Here is an 18,791-nt window from a genome sequence, read left to right as displayed (position 1 = left end):
TTTCTTCTTTATATATATTCTCCCTGTTAACAAAAGAATGATCATTACACTATAAACACATTAAAATCTAAATTTCTATTTTGATTAAAATTTTATCAAAAGGTTAAAATAATTGAAAATAAATTTTATTATTTAATTTAAATTAATTTCATCATTTATCATAATATTTATTTTTGTTAAAAAAAATTGGTCTACATGATGATATAGCCTCCCATCATATAACAGTAGGTCATTTATCTTTTCAACAAAAATAAATTAACTATTTATTGTTGACTTTTAATGATATTTGCATGAAAATTTCTCTTATAAATTTTAATTTAATTTGTGCATCACATATAACTATTTTATTGTTAGACTTTCGATGTTAGCAAAATTTTCTCTTACATTTAAAATTTTAATTAGTATGTGCATCACATAGACATATTACTAAGCAAAATATATTTTAATATGAGATTCTATGATATAAGTGGATGAGATGGGATATTATATCCAACTCTTTGTCAAATAAAAAAAAATACAATTCGAGTATCATTTTAAAGACCAATTTAAGTTGGATCACAACATAGACTACCTAAAGTTACAGGGAGCTTCCGGGAGAAAATTACATAATTAATGGTCAAACTTTGAAGGACAAAATAAAATACAAAATTTATCCCCCCCCCCCAAAAAAAACAAAAACAAAAACAAAAACAATGAAAATTGAAGTCTTACAGAAGACATATCATATATTGTTTATTTGATTCTCTGTGTAGTCATTCGTCATCTCTACAAGGTAGAGCATGTGAAGATTATTTTGGAGTAAATATATAGCAAACTATAAATGAAATGAAAAAGGCAAGGGCGATCTCATCCTTTCCGGCCACCACCCCTATTTCTTGAGGGATCGTGCCCACGGTTTGCTGATGGCTCGCTGTAGTCGTCAGTCATCACTAGAGACCTTCCCTCCGAGGCCAACTGCACCATTTCATTCCCTGTACATATATTATTCCCACATTTCATTAGACATGCCTCTATTTTTATTAATCATATAAAAGCTTATAAATGTCAAAGATTCTTCTCTCGTTTTTCCTCAAATAAGTAGTGGAGTTAAACAAGTTCTTTAGAGCCTACCGATTATAGTTGTAGTTTTTTTTTTTTTTATTCATAATTAGCTGATATCCCGTATGATGCGCAGTGCATTTTGATAAATTTTGTAAGATATTATTTATGACCTTTTGGTTTCATAAATATTATTATTGTTTGTCACAATTAATCTATGAAATTTTCTACTAAAACTAAATACATTGGGGGGAAATTCTTCTAATTCATGCAGCTAAAAAATGTCACCAGATCACGATTCACATTGTTACTTACAAACTTGTTAGTTCTTAAGTGTCTTTCTTTCATGATTTTTACTTTATATATCAATTAGCTATAAAAACTGCTAGAATTTTATGATACAAAAAAAAATACTGATGGAATAAATTTAATCTCCAAATTTTAATTGAACTAAATGCAGCCAAAACAACTACAAATTCGTACCATGTATACGCATCATACAGAAAACCAAAATTCTAATTTTGCACATAATATGAAAAAATAAGCCTAAACACATTATAATGTTACATAAGTAAAAAAGTATAAATAAAATCTAAGCAAAATATTTAAGACATACATGATATTTTGAAAATTAGCATACCTCTTAGAAAGAAAACCAAAGATATTGTGAGAAAAATTATGGAAGTTTAATTTTTAAGTTCAAAGGAAATGAAGATTTATTTTGGACAAATGTGGAGACAAATAATCAAATTACTTAATTAATTAAATCCGACTCTTGCAATTTTGCATTGAAATATGTAGGAATTGAAAAGTTTTCTTAACTCCTACATTTACCATGACATTTTAGATGCATCCATTTCTATCCAAAGCATGTGAAGTTATAAATGTATACAAAATTTTTAAATTTTATTAATATATTGAAATAAATGAATCTTCCATTACTTAATAATTTGACATAAATGTTAAATTTAGATGAGGTGGAAGCCTAATGAAAAGGATGTCATACAATGCGCCACTTGACAGAATTTCATGCTTTCCTACATAAGCTTTCTGCTTTTATATATATTGATTGATTTGATAATTGGAAGTAGAAGAATTTAAACCCTAAAAGACATCAAGAAGTATTAATTAATTGAGTTACAAAACTTTTGACATAAACTATAACAACAAGGAGATACATATCAGAAGTTTTATCTGCTATGTATAAAATTAATAAACATCATATATAAATATGTAGCATATAATTTTATTAATTGGTAATATATAAATATGTAGGTTGAAACTTGAAATTCAATCGTATTTTAAAGAAAAAAAATATAATATATTACTGATTCTAAAAAAACATTTTTATTGAGGAGAAATCTTTCACTCTTATTATTAATATCACAATTTTACTTACCAATTAATAATCACTCACCACATCAACTGTTTGTAAAAAGATTTATAAGATAATTTGTGACTTTAGCATTTTCCTTTTAAGCAATCATGTCATTAATAATAGTGTAATGATAGGGATACAAAATTGTTTACAATCTCTTTCATAACTACTAGGTAATAAGTTATGCTTTTGTATAGACCTATTTACTGACACCAATTTTATGAATACTAATCACAACATATGAAAAAGATTATAAAAGACCGCATACTTTTGGTGTGGTAGTCACTCTATAAGTACAAGTGTTTGTAGGGTGTGTGAGGTAAGGGCTGAGTTCAAACTTCCAAGAAGGAGTTTCAAATATATATACACTTAAATTAGACTAATGTAGAATTTTTATCTTGTATAAAATAAAAAATTAAAAAGATCGTGAAAGATTTTGTGACCCAATACTTATTGTTGCTAATACTAATTAACTATACTAAATTAAGGAGCTTAAATGATTATTAAAAGGTGGTCAGTGTGCACTTGCATATAAACGAGATTAGTAGAGGGAAACGGACATGGATGCGACCAAGTACACGGAATCCAGCTGGCCTAATGCACACATTACGATAACATATAATGCCCATTGATCCAAACGTAGAAAATGGCTATCTTAACGGTGCTCGGTGCAAACTGGGTTTTTATTTTTTATTTTTTGAGTTCTGGGGCTACAAACTTCGATAGTGTAGGGTTTCCTAGAATCCCAACCCCGTAAAGACGGATTCCAAGAATGCAATGTGGGGTTTTGGTAAAATATGCAAGTTGAGAACAATAATATTTCACAAATGGGTTCTTTTTCTTTCCATAGATAAAGAGAGGAAGGTGAATTTTATCATAAATGGATGCATGACTTGTATTTTTGGTTGATATATAGCAATATGAGAGAGTGAGTGAGAGAGAGAGGGAGTTTTGTCATTGAAGGAAAGAAAGAATGGTACATACCTGAAAGTAAAATGGTGTTTCGAGCTGAACACGTTATTACAAAGGCAAACAAGAGACACAAGCACAATCGAGCTCCAATAGCCATCTCTCTCTCTCTCTCTCTCTCTCTCTCTCTGGTTGAGGATTTTGAATTTTGATGTGTTGTTTTTGGGTCCAAGAATATAGTCTGTATTTATAGAACCAAATCTTCTGTCTGTTTGGTATACGACAACACCAGGCTAAAGAGCATTCACGTCAGTATGTGCAAAAAGTTTTCCGTTTTGTACATCTAAAACCTACTTTTTCTATTTTATACACTTATTTTTACAAAACATCCACATCAGTTTGTCTATTATATACATTTATTTAAATAAAATATTAATTTCTTTAACACAGTGAACAGAGTGAGGTGAGAAAAGAAATGAGAAAAAGAGAGTGAGGAGAGAGAAAAAAAATATTTAAAAAAAATTACAGTAACCGTGTATATATGTATGGTTACTGTTCATTTACAAGACTATTGTATATATTTAGATATTTTTACAAAAATTGATGTAGAGATTTTTTGGTTAAAATATACAAAATTGAATATTTTTGTATTTTAGAAGATTATAGCTAACGTGGTTGCTCTAAAATACCTGCAATTTGTAAAAATAAAGAGTTGACAATTTCCATTTGTGGTTGCCACGTTCGACGAATGAACGGCTCTGTGCGCAGTACTAAGTGCATCCTAGCAGTCCATTTTTTGTCAACGGGGATGGTGTCGCTTACTTTCACAGAAAAGGGAACAGCTTCCTTTTGTAATTCAAAAGTTGCAATCATATTTGTAGTACATTTTTTTTAGTGCATGGTATGGCTCTCACACGGTCCAGCCCATGATAGTGATGGCGCACTGATGCACTATACACCCTTAAAAATTAGAAGACCAACAACATCCACGTGGTCCTCTGCCCAATCAAGGCCTGTTGATTGAATTTTTTTTTATAATTTAATTCGACAGTTACTATAACGATAGGAATTTGAACTTTGATGTTTTGAAAATTTTATAAGAAGTGTCAATCAATTAAGTTATCTGGTTTTTGAATTCGATTGAAAGATTAAATACAAACAAAATCGATTCATTAATCATCATCCCTTAAAGAATTTATAAGCTAATTTTTCTTATTTGGTAGGTGTCCATGGAACAAGAAAACATCTTAATAATAATTCTATGGGTCTGTAAATCAATACATTAACAAATAAAATAAAACAATCCACCTTGTTTCTTGAAATATTTAGATCCATGGAAACAAAATCTTATGAAAAAAAATAAAAGTCTTCTCTTTGTTTTAAAGGATCCATGTGACTTTGATGTAGATTGAATATATGTTTACTTGCAAAAACAGTTTTAGATCGTCAGCATCTACATAAACTGCAAGTCTGCTTTGAGTTCAGTCAGATATTCAAGAAAAAATGTGAATCCAATCGTAGGGGATAAACATAAAGCAAATCATTTTAATTCAACACTATCATCTAGTGATGTGTACGGGTAGATATGGTGCAAAATGAAACCAAAGTCCTAGCTAATAGACCTAATTCATTTGATTACATCAAGTTATTTGACTTGATTATTTGTTAATTATGTGCTAAATCACTTTCACTTTGACTTAATATAACTGCATAATCCTTTGGTTTAGCCTTTATACGGATGTGGGACGTGAACCACCAAAAGATATAATGGTACGGAGATTGCAAAAGATTGAAGTCATGGGTACTAGCAGTAGGTTAAGGCACATGGTCGAAACTATATATATTTTCTTGAGCGTAATGACTAAAGAGTTGATGATTTTGTCACTAGTAAGGACTGTAACTTGTGTTTGTAACTGTTTCAATTAAAAGGTGGATGTGATTGTGGGTGCGTTAGTTACCTTTCAAAAGCATCGATCATCGATGGCCTTTCGAAGATTTGTTATCTCGTGATTTTGACTTCATGATGCTCAAAAGGATATGGTTTGGTAATGCCTCAATGAAGATTTGGGCTTTTACTTTATTGATGCCAAATTAGGTTACATCAATTGTCGATGAAATTATTTATACTATTATTTAAGGAGCTTTCTCTGTTTGAATTCTTCATTTTTTTAGTTTAAAAATGCCCGTACACTCCTATATTTAAGTAAAGACAAAACTAAAAGACAATTCAGTAAAAATGCAACTCTAACTCTCACTAAAACATTGCCTCAAAAATAGGACTACTCTCCTATTAATTTTCAAATTAATTTATTCACTTATAAATTATATTTTCAAAATAAAAATTATATATATATGTGGGGTCATGGATTTTGGGATTTGGCCGAGAGCATGTGGTTTTGGCCGAGAGCATGTGGGTTTGGCCGAGAAGCATGGGTGGTCCTTGTCCGAGGAGTACTATCTCCTCGGACAAAGCTAAAAATGTAAATCTAGTATAAATCCTAATGATCAAGGATGACCTTCCAAGAAGTTCTAATGATAGCAACGAGTATCATGAACGTACAAGAGGGATAATGACTCAAAAATATCTAAGGGAAGCCCTGCCATCACCGCATTAATGATGCGACCTCTGAACAGTATTATGGAGCCTACAGCCACCCCAGAAGACTTTTAGAGGGGGATGATGGAACAAATATCAGCATAAACCATCAACTGTCCACATGTAGTCCACATGTAGGGTAAGGATGAAGGGGGAGATGTAATATAAATAAGGGTAGAGATCCCAGAGAGACACGACGGAAAAAAGGAGAAGAGAAAGCACTGCCAGCAACCTCAACAACTCCTGTAACCGTGGTCATCCAATATATGCTAGAACAAAGCTCCTCGGATTGTGCAGAGGACAAACTTTCTTGCACAAACCGGGTACAATTCATATTGGCTCATCATCCAAAACCATACTAATTGCTATCCACGCACTAAAGCCTAGCTCTTTGACTCACTCTCTACAAATTTATTGATCTTTTGGGTTCAACTGCCAAGATCCCTTACACATTTTGGGCTTGGTCTGAAAATTGTGTCCCCAGATTGGCGCCGTCTGTGGGGAGAGCTTGTGTAATAGTGAGTGCAACGGTTAAATATGGTGGGCTCAGCCCCATCAGCAAAAGTCATTGGGGAAAGCCATTATGGTGGCCGATTTACTATGTGAGCAAGTCACTACGTAGGGCACACACAATTGTTGTCCTAACTTAGCTTCCGCTCGGTGTCTATACGACAAAGTGTGGATTATATGGGGAGGATGGCTAAATGGGGCACGAGTTTGGGGGCTTTTGACATCAAGTACATGCCTCGTACTGCGGATGGGGCCGGGTCCTCGCGAATTTGGTGGCCGAGTTCGCTGAACCTCCATTAGAGGAAGTGGCGGCAACATATGAGCAATTCAATGGGGCTTTGCGACGGGGCTAGTCCTTGAAGGTATATATATTGATATCTTCTCTAAATCTTTTGAAGTGGTTAAAGGAACCTTAGCTATGCGGGTCCTCGGACCTCCACCTTTGGGAAATTAACACAAACATCTTTTGAAGTGGTTAAACAGAACCTTAGCTATACCTGTCCTGGACCTCCTACTTTGGGGAAATTAACACACACGGCATCTTTTGAAGTGGTTAAACAGAACCTTAGCTATGCCGGGTCCTCGGACCTCACTGCCTTTGGGAAATTAACACACAAAACATCTTTTGAAGTGGTTAAACAGAACCTTAGCTATGCCGGGTCCTCGGACCTCCTGCTTTGGGGAAATTAACACACACTGGCATCTTTTGAAGTGGTTAAACAGAACCTTAGCTATGCCGGGTCCTCGGACCTCCTGCTTTGGGGAAATTAACACACACAGGCATCTTTTGTAGTGGTTAAACAACCTTAGCTATGCACAAGGTCCTCGGACCTCCTGCTTTGGGAAATTAACACACACGGCATCTTTTGAAGTGGTTAAACAAAACCTTAGCTATGCTGGGTCCTCGGACCTCACCTTTGGAGAAAGTTAACACTTCATGACATTCTCTCTTCAAAGTGTTTAAACTATAACTCGATCATGCCTCGGTCCTCGGACCAGATGATGTGAGAAAGTTAACACTTCATGACATTCTCTCTTCAAAGTGTTTAAACTATAACTCGATCATGCCTCGGTCCTCGGACCAGATGATGTGAGAAAGTTAACACTTCATGACATTCTCTCTTCAAAGTGTTTAAACTATAACTCGATCATGCCTCGGTCCTCGGACCAGATGATGTGAGAAAGTTAACACTTCATGACATTCTCTCTTCAAAGTGTTTAAACTATAACTCGATCATGCCTCGGTCCTCGGACCAGATGATGTGAGAACGTTAACACTTCATGACATTCTCTCTTCAAAGTGTTTAAACTATAACTCGATCATGCCTCGGTCCTCGGACCAGATGATGAGAGAAAGTTAACACTTCATGACATCTCTCTTCAAGGTATTTAAACTATAAACTTGATCATGTTTCGGTCCTCGGACCACATACTTTGGGGAATTATCATTCCACAACATCTATTTGTTTCTCACTAAGTGTCAAGACAGGCCCAAGATTATAACCAAATCCTCAGATTGGTAGCTCTGAAAGGAGCAATTCACAGTATAAATATGGGGTGCCTGAAACGACACTCCCACAGGTGTAAATCAAAGGATCAAAGCAGAATCGACTCTTAAGAATTCAAAACCCCACTTTTCTCCTCGGATGCGAGGAGAAAACCGGAGTTTTGAGGGGCTATTGTGGGGTCATGGATTTTGGGATTTGGCCGAGAGCATGTGGTTTTGGCCGAGAGCATGTGGGTTTGGCCGAGAAGCATGGGTGGTCCTTGTCCGATGAGTACTATCTCCTCGGACAAAGCTAAAAATGTAAATCTAGTATAAATCCTAATGATCAAGGATGACCTTCCAAGAAGTTCTAATGATAGCAACGAGTATCATGAACGTACAAGAGGGATAATGACTCAAAAATATCTAAGGGAAAGCTGCTATCACCGCATTAATGAGGAAGTGACCTCTGAACAGTATTATGGCAGCCTTACAGCCACCCCAGAAGACTTTTAGAGGGGGATGATGGAACAAATATCAGCATAAACCATCAACTGTCCACATGTAGTCCACATGTAGGGTAAGGATGAAGGGGGAGATGTAATATAAATAAGGGTAGAGATCCCAGAGAGACACGACGGAAAAAAGGAGAAGAGAAAGCACTGTAGCAACCTCAACAACTCCTGTAACCGTGGTCATCCAATATATGCTAGAACAGAGCTCCTCGGATTGTGCCGAGGACAAACTTTCTTGCACAAACCGGGTACAATTCATATTGGCTCATCATCCAAAACCATACTAATTGCTATCCACGCACTAAAGCCTAGCTCTTTGACTCACTCTCTACAAATTTATTGTACTGGGTTCACTGGGCCAAGATCCCTTACATTTTGGGCTTGGTCTGAAAATTGTGTCCCCACAATATATATATATAAAATAAAATAAAAACACAGTTTTTTTTCTACAAAATATGACCACTAACAAAAAAAACCTCATTGTACACGCGAAGTGCATGTGATGAGGCTAGTTAAATAATAATTAAGTTGCAACTAAATAATAAAGAACTCAAAAGGCATGTCTTTGCTAAGGCAATTAGGAATATGTTTTTTTTAGTGGAGTTGTGGACAAGAAGACCGGTAGGCTTGGGTTAAAACAGGAATTGGCGATTTCTCTGTAAAGTTGACATACAGACAGGGAAGCTTCAAGAGATAATCCTATGGGAAATGAAAGATCCTTTAACGAGCAAGATATGGAAGACCAAGCTTCATGAAAGACTCAAAATGCACCGATGGGGGATCGCCTCGGACTTATTGCCTAATCTAGAGCTAAATTGTCCTTGTGGGCCCGACTTAGAAAAAACCTTAAACCTATTCACTCATTGTCAACAATACGTGAGGGCCCAGTGATTTGGTTTGCAAGTCAGTGGACGTATCAGAATAGACAATATATATTAGGGAAATGTTAAAAAGCATAGATTTCCCTTAATGGGTTGTATTAATAAAAAGGACAAAAAGTTATTAAAAATATTACCAAAAAGGATTTAAAAAATTATCAAAAATGACAAAAAGTAAAAAAGTAATAAAGAAAAGTGTAAAAAGTTATTGTTAATAGGCACCGTAACGCAACCCTATATATTAATTCAGTTTCAATTTCCTGGTCAACTAAGAGAGTCACTTGTAAATCCTCCTCAAGACCTTCATTTTGATGAGGAGCAAAGGGAGTAATTTCTACTATTTCGTGCACTTGCTCTAAATCTCATCTAAAATGTTAGAAACTAAGTGTTGCATGAAAGATCAATCCCATCGCAGGGGAAAACTTGTGTTAAGAATATAAAGTGAGAGAAAGAAAGACTGAATAGTTTGTGTGTTGTTGTATATATTGTGTGTGTAACATTGTACAATAGAGAGTCTTATATAGGCTAAGTATGCGTGAAATATAAGTAATATGTTTATACTACAAGTGTATACTGGTCTAAGTCCGATGGGCTAGGTTAGACTAAGCTATATACTAACATTTCCCCTCAAACTCGAGGGGGTAAGGAGGAAGACAATTAGAGTTTGAATATAAGATCTCAAAGATGACCAAGCAAGTGAGTCTAGGTGAAGATATCAGCAAGTTGGTCGGCAGAGGAGATGGAGAACAATTGGAGATTGCCTTTCTTAAGATGCTGATGAGTGATATGGCAGTCGATCTCAATATGCTTGGTGCATTCATGGAAGATATCGTTATGAGCAATATAGATATCACTACGATTATCACAATAAAGAGGAATGGCAGTGGGCTGTGGAGCATCCATGTCAGCCAAGAGCCATCGAAACCAGACAAGCTCACAAGTGGTGTTGGCAAGGACATGATACTCAACCTCAATATTGGAACGAGAAACCACGTCCTGCTTCTTGCTATGCCAAAAGACAAGAGAAGTACCCAACAAGAAACAAAAACTTGCGATGGAGCATCAGTTAGTCGGATCACCTACCTAATCCGCATTTGAATAAGCATGGAGCTCAAGAGAAGACTAAGAGGAGTGGTGAAGACCATGATAAAGTGCGTCCTTGACATATCGGAGAATCCGAAGAATGGCAGCATAGTGGACAGAACGAGAGGTGTCCATGAACTTGCTAACCATACTCACGACATGTGAAATATTTAGGCGAGTGATTGTGAGATAGATTAGACTACCGACCAACTGATGGTAATAAGTAGCATCTGATATGGGTTCACCATCCAAAGGTGTGAGCTTGACATTGAATTCCAAGGGAGTGGAAATATTCTTGTTGTCTATGATTACGGCTTTGGAGAGAAGATTAGAAGCATATTTAGCTTAGGAAAGATAGTATCCATTGGAGGATGAGGTAACCTTAAGCCCAAGAAAATAGCTGAGAGTGCCAAAATCTTTCATCTTAAAATGCTGACTAAGGAAGTTTTGAAGAGAGCGGATACTTGCAAAGTCATTTCTAGTAATAATCATGTCATCGGCATAAAGAAGAATAAGAGTGATACTAGCAGAGGATTTTCGAATGAAGAAAGCAGTGTCATGAGGACTAGAAGTGAAACCTTGCTGAACAACAACTATGCTAAACTTTTCAAACCAAGCCCAAGGAGCTTGCTTGAGGCCATAAAGAGCACGACGAAGGCGACAAACTTAATGACCTAAGTGAGTATAGCCAAGGGGTGGTTGCATGTACACTTCTTCCTAGAGTTCTCCATTGAGAAAAGCGTTCTTGATATCCATCCAATAAAGAGGCCAACAACGAACGGTAGTCACAGTAATGAGACATCTGACAGATGTAAGGCAAGCAACAACAGCAAATGTTTCCTCATAGTCAATGCCATATTCCTGAGTGAAGCCCTTGGCAACTAAGCAAGCCTTATATCATTCAACAGATCCATCAGCCTTGGTCTTGATCTTGTAAACCCACCTACAACCTACTACAAACTAACAAGGAGGTAAATCAACCATATCCCAAGTGTGACTTTTCTAAAGGGCATCTAGTTCTTCAAACATAGCTTGCTACCAAAGAGGGTTAGTATAGGTCTTACAATAGGTGTGAGGCTCATAGAGGGTGGTAAGAGCAAAAGAGCAGCGATAATCAATGAGATAAGGAGGAGGAACGCTTACCCAAGTAGAGTGATGAAGGACAGGACCAACAGAAGGCTCAAGAGACAGTGGTGCCATAGGATCTAGGACAAGTGGCCCATGTGCCAAGGATAAAACCAGAGATGAGTCGTCTAGAGAGGTAGCCGATGTTGAAGAATGCTCCACAAGTTCAAGATAAAGAGGGAGGAAAAGATCAGTAAAAGTGGGAGACTCTAAGGAAGAGGACGTAGGAAACTGCCAAAGACTTGTGAAAGGTCGATGTTCCCAAAACTCAATGTGACGGGAGACACGAAGGAGATGAGTTATAGGATCATAGCAATGAAATCCTTTTTGGGATACACCATAGCCAACAAAGCAGTAGAGAAGAGCATGAGGCTGGAGCTTTGTTCATTCATGAGGAGGAAGAGAGACAAAACAAGCATAATCAAAAACCCGAAGAGATGAGTAGTCAGGGTTTTGACCATAGAGGAGCTCGAAAGGTGATTTGTTATGTGTATTCAGTGAAGGAATACAATTAATGGTGTAAACAGTAGTGAGTGCAGCCTCACCCCAAAAGCGCTCAGAAATAGAGGCAGAAACGAGAAGGGTGCACAACATTAAGAATGTGACAATGTTTTCGTTCTGCATGACCATTTTGTAGAAAGGTGTAGGAACAAGATTGGTAAGGGAGGGTATCATTGCTATCTAAAAAGAATAAGAAAGATTTATCATTATGTTCTTGAGCATTATCTTATCGAAAGATCTTAATGGTGCGATTGAACTAAGTGTCAATCATTTTATGAAATTTTTTGTATATGGACACAAGTTCAAACCTATAGTGAATTAGATAAATCTAGGTATATCTAGAAAAATCATCCACATATATGACAAAATATTGAGAACCTCTTTAGTGGGAACCAGTGCAGGACCCAAATATCAGAATGTATAAGATCAAAAGGTGCAGAAGAAAAAGAGTCACTATTATTAAAAGACAATCTTGTTTGTTTGCCAAAATGACCGGAAGTAAAATCAAATTTTGGAAACTGAACTGAACCTAAATAACCTTGAGAAGCTAACAATTGGAGACAAGATAAGATGTGTGACCAAGACGAGCATGCCATAAATCAGGCAAGAGAGTGGCAGTAGTAGTAGCAGCAGAAACAACTTGTGAAGGAATCTTCAAGTCGTAAATCTCAAACATACATCTAACCTTACGGCCTGTCCCAAACACTTGACCCTTCCGAAGATCCTACACATCCACACCATGATTAGTAACTAGAATATCTGTTCCTAATTCACAAAATTGACCATTAGAAAGCAAATTGATGGACAACTTTGGAATATGAAAAGTGTCACTAAGAAATAAACAATGGGAGGAGATTGTTCATTTATGACTAATAGGCATAGGAGTTCCATCAGCAGTGTAAATAGAGATGGGATGTGCTAAGGGTGCCTTATCAGAGAATTGTGATTCATCGGGGGTCATATGGTTACAACATGCAGTATCAAAGAACCAAGAATGTTTACCTAAGGTGACAAAAAGGGCAATGGAAGTTCAAAATAAAACCTATTGAACTACTACCTCAATATCAACTGTAGTAAGTGAGGAAGCCGAAGATGGACTTATAAAAACCAATAGATCTAAGAAACACATAGCGACTGCCCGGGGAAGATGAGCTTTGTTCTAGTCTTGCATGAATTTCTGCAATTTGTGGCAAACAGAGATATCATGACCTTTGGCATGGCAAGACTTGCAGTGAGTATCTTTGGAAGACTGAGAGGTGGGACGCCTAAAGTTTATTCGTGAAGGAGCACTAAATGCAGCAATAGGAAGCTATGGGGGAGGAGAAGGTGTAGCCAACACAAGGTTAGAGGATTAAATGTGATAAGTAGGCTGATGATCATCCTCGAAGATGAGCTTCTTGACTACAGCATTAAGAAAAGGAGTAGGAGATCGGCTAAGCAAAGAAACCTAAGCGGGCTCAAAATTCTCACGTAAACCCATCATGAAATGCATAAATTGATGATCCCGATATTTGACAAGAGCTCAATGTCCGTAGGATGCTTTAGTGGAGGATCTGCAGTAAAGAGTTGTTCCCACATAGAAGAAGTCTGAGAATAATAATCAGAAATAAACTAACCTGGCTCTTGATGCATTTGATAAAGTGTAGACAACGCATTTTGTATCTGTTAATAAATTTTAGTCCCCGGCCCCAATGATGAGCTTGACATATGTCAATCAAGGATAATTAAACAGTTCACAATAGTTTGGAAGTAATTACAACTCAAAAGTACTCAAATCACTTTGAAATCGATACTGAAAAATGACATTTGTTCACTATTTTGACCATAACTTTTGATCCACAAAAAATTTTGAGCGAAGTTTATTTCATTGGAAATTAGACATCTTAGGCTTCAATTTGAATACAAATTTTGCCTACTTTGGACTTGTATTGAGTGAGTTATGACTATTTAAAGTTGGGCCAACTAGGCAGTCTGATTTTCTGAGTTTTAAACTTCATTTTAAGGGCCCAAAACATAATGCTTTGATGTGGGCTAGCTCATGGACCCTTAAAAACGTCCAAAGATCATTAAAAAGTCTAAAACTTTAATTTTAACTTACAAATACTCATCTTATGTCTCCAATCAAAACCCTAACTAAAGAGAGTGATTTTTTGGCCTCCATCTTCTCTAAAAACTTTTTTTCTCTTTTCAAAACTAGAGGGCAGCCCCTTAGCACGTTTTTTAATCATCAAAAAAGCTCTCTTTAGTTAATTCTAAGGCAGAATTTTTTTTTTTTTCAAAGTTGTTTTCTAAAAACTTTTTCAAAAAATTTTGTTATTGAGTTATGATTACTAACAAATATTGTGTTCTTTGATTATCTTTGTCTTCTCCATCTAACCTTTGTGATTGTAGGCAACAAGGGGCCAATTAAATAACATCAAATATGTGATTCTAAAGCAAGGTGAGTCTCTTTTCCATGATTTACCACCTAGCTTAATATGATTCACATGATTTTCTTGATATAGTTTCTCCATTTGTTATATTTGATGTGTTTGATGTTTTAATTATGTAGGATATGTTCTAATATGATTTTAGGTTGTTTATAATCTATTCTTGTTGTCCTTGGTTTGTTATTTTGGTTTCATGTAAAGTATGACATGTATGTTTATTTTTTGTAGTTTAGTTTATTTATTTGTTTTGTTTCATGTTTATTTGTTTATGTTGATGCTTTGTGTTTTTATTTTATGTTAGTTTAGTTTTAAGGTTTCTAACATGCTTGTTTGATCTCACATATTATATCTTTCTTTGATTAAATCTCTAAAAATGTAATTTTTTGAATCTGTGTTAAAGGATGCATGCACATCATCAAGTATGCGTGTGTGTGGTTCAACCATGCATACACATAGTTGAGTATGTACACACACCTTAAATCCAAATTAGGGTAAAATATTGTTTTTATTTGTTTTAATCATTTTTCACATAATCTTTGATTCTGTTTGACTCTATTTTAGGTTACATATTTAGGTTTAATTATTTTCCATGTTTGTTTTAGTATTTTTGTCATGTTTAGTCTATTTGATATTAATTCCTTGTGTTTTTTATTTAATTGTCAACTTGTCATGTTTAATTTATTTTGTTTGATTGTGTTTTATTTATTTCCTTTTATATTTTGATATATTTTTAACATGTTGTATGTGTTATTTTTATTTAAAATGCATAATGTATGTTCAGGTTAAAGATTAAGGCTCTCTTAATAAATTCTTTAATTAAATTTGGCCTAGCAAAACATAGTGGAGGCCAGCCCATAAACCGAACAGTCTTGGGTGCTTAACACCTTCTTAAGTCGTACCCAAACTCTGAACTCATATTCTAGTATGTGGATTCATGTGTGTAAGTGATTGGCCCAAAGGGCTCAATATGGTTCCTAGACCTAATCTAGGTGGTGACTCCATTAGTCCATATAAAACTTTAATTAAATGTGGAACTCCAGACTTGAATCATTAGTGCAATTGTAGTGATTGGACAGAAATATCCAAGCAGCCATAGCAGTACCAAGACGAGGAAGAAGACTATGAATGGAAGATACAGAAGTATAGATAAACCAAGATAGAATCTTACTTTGAATACTCTCCCATTCCTATAGGCGTGCTTCATAATCATCCTCTATTATAGCAGTAGTTTTAGAAGCATCGGCGTCAATAGTGGCTTTGGACTGAGATAGTTGCACTAGCTTGGCAATCAAACCAGTTACATACCTCCATTGTTTGTAGCCCTTGAGAAAGACAGTCATACTTTGAGATTAAGCATGATAGCTAGTAGAACCATCCAAGATAACAGCGATAGGACAAATAATATCTCGTTCATTTTGTTGAGCCATCATGAAGAAAATGACCACAAAGAGGGAGTTAGAGACCTCAAACAAAGAAATGGAGCCAAAAATTGGAATCTACATGAAAAACTGAGGTAGGCCCTGTTGAAAAATTTTGACTTTTAGTTAAAAAGTCAACAGTTAACAGTGTTGGGTTCAGTTAAAAGGGAGTCAAAGTTAACGGCTAACATGTGCTGACGTAATCTGATGATGCAAGATGCTGACATGGCAGGATGATGTCACCCTAGGGCTAACATGGCTTGACGTGAAACGATTCTGGAGCGTAGGGTACATGACACACACATGACAAAGTTGTGCCTAACGCGTGGAGCGTGTGTAAGCTTCTAATAGCACGTGCTCATGAGGCAGAATCTTCAGGTGGCATGTGCGGGCGCATGTCAGGTGATTTCGAGCTGTCATCGATTAGGTTTTTTTCTCAAGATTGGTCGATCTGTCAAGTTATGCCTTTGCTTTGGCAATTTGATTAACAGAATGACGAGATCTGAGCATTGCAAGGATTGTGGGCATGACGGCGATAACTAGCTTCTGGCAGTGGCTACTGGATAAAGGTGAGGGCGGTGGAAGAACACCAAAGGAAGCCACAAGTACTAGAATGTCAGAGCAATGACTTTGATACCATGTTAAGAATATAAAGTGAGAGAGAAAAAGACCGAATAGTCTGTATATTGATGTATATTTTGTGTATGTAACATTGTACAATAGAGAACCTTACATAGGCTAAGTATGGGCCAAAATGGGAATATACCCCTTTCACTGAAACTTTCCAGCAAAATGGCCCATGTCTGAAACTATCTAGGGATATGTCCATGTTTTAAACTTGATTTTCTAAAAATTGAGTTTCAATAAAAAACTCAATTTGGCGAAAATCGAGTTATAGGCAATCAAACTTAAAAAAAAAAAAAAAAAAATCCTGCATGGAATTCAAGTTCCTTTCCATGCAGGATTTTTCAAGAAAATCGATTTTTGGCAAATCAAGTTTTTCATTGAAACTTGGTTTTCTAAAAATCGAATTTCAAAACAATGGCATATCCCTAAATAGTTTCAGACAGGGGGCATTTTGCTGGAAAGTTTCAACGAAAGGGGTATTTTACCATTTTGGCCTCTTTTGGTATGATAAAAGGCTCGAAGTATGGGTCTAAGTATATGTTTGGCAAAAATTATTTTTGTCAACTTATTTTACTATTCAGTTTATTTTTGTTACTATTTATGGGCCTCATTGCACTCTTTGGTACTATTCATGGGTCCCACAATACTATTTCAACTAGCTTTTACCTTTATCTATAGTACTTTCAGCAAAAAAGTTTTCAGTTTCAGCAATATAAGCAGATCCCAAACAGACCCTAACTCCCAAAAATTTGCAATAAAACTCATCAAATCCTTGTGATTGTTAGTCTTATTTGTATCTGAGAGGACAAGAGTTCAAGGAATGCATTGCTATCACCCAAGAATGCCATCAGAGTTATGCACACTTATTGGTTTTTTTTTCTTTTAAATGTAGGAAATTTTTCAAAAACTGTCATTTTTGGACAATTAACAAAAAATCAACTTACTTTTATGGTGATAATGTCATTAGTGAATTTTGAATTGTGAAAACTTAAGAATTTATGTATTATTTAATTTTTAATTTTTGAGTGTTTTGTTATTTTTGATATTTAGTATTTTTTTGGAGCATGTAAAAAAATACGGGTTGATTCATAACCTAATTAACTTGACTCATAAACCAATTGACTTGACCCACTAACAACTCATTTAAGATAACCCATTTTTTACCCAAACCTGATGAACTAGTCCCAACATATTTGCCAAGACTAACAAAGATTAAGAAGCTAATACAACTTATTTGTATTCTTCGATTCAAGCTAGATAATTCAGAATGCTCTCTCTCTCTCTCTCATAAAAGGAAAAACTATTATTATAGAATAACAACAGAATATACAGCTACGAAGTTGCCTCCCCAGAGATAACATTAACACTGGAGGGCAGAAACTTCATCAACAAAGCCAACTACAAAACTACTAAGAGACCATATAGCCAATACATGTGCAACATTGTTTGCCACACAATTGACTTAACAAAAGGAAATAGAATCAAATTGATCAACTAGAGTTTGAACTTCATCAACAAAATTAGACAGTCTCTAAGGAATTTGGTTCTTTGGGGCCTTCTCACAGCTTCAATGAAACTCCTGGAATCATTCCACAATTAAATGCTAGATGTTCTTGTGACTTTCTAAACTAATTGTCCATTGAATAGTTTATGCTTTTCCTTGGTCATGGATGTTGATGTTTACCTCTTTAGAACTAGCAATTTCCAAAGCCCCTCTCTAATCTCTAGCATCAACCAAGACAATGGCGGAATTGACACCAATTGCCGCATCACAATTTGGTTTTAGTAATCCCTAACCTGTTTTTTCCCACTTGCCAAGCCTATTAGGAAAGGAACTAGCATGCAAGCTCATAGATAGATTCTAATGTTCCAAAAATAGTTTCTGTAACTTCGTACATGTTGTTAGTATATAACTTAGTCTGATCTAGCCATCGGACTTAGCTTAGTATATTGTACTTGTAGTATACTCATATTACTTGTACTTCACACATATTTAGCGGAAAAATTGGGCTTTTGCCCTTATTTTGCAAAAAATTTAGCAATTTGTCCCTATTTTGAAACTATTTAAGTCTGTGTCCCTATTTTGAAACTCGATTTTTTTCAAAATTGAGTTATGCCAAATCAAACTTTAAAATAAAAATATAAAAAAAAAATTGTGGAACTCGAGTTCCATAAATTTTTTTTTTTTTTTTAAGTTTGATTGCCTCTAAACTCAATTTTCTACAAATCGAATTTCAAAACAGGGACACAGACTTAAATAATTTCAAAACAGAAATATATTGCTAGATATTTTAAAAA

This window comes from Castanea sativa, chromosome 8 (assembly GCF_040712315.1).
Source record: "Castanea sativa cultivar Marrone di Chiusa Pesio chromosome 8, ASM4071231v1".
NCBI lineage: Eukaryota > Viridiplantae > Streptophyta > Magnoliopsida > Fagales > Fagaceae > Castanea > Castanea sativa.
This window is presented reverse-complemented; position numbering follows the sequence as displayed.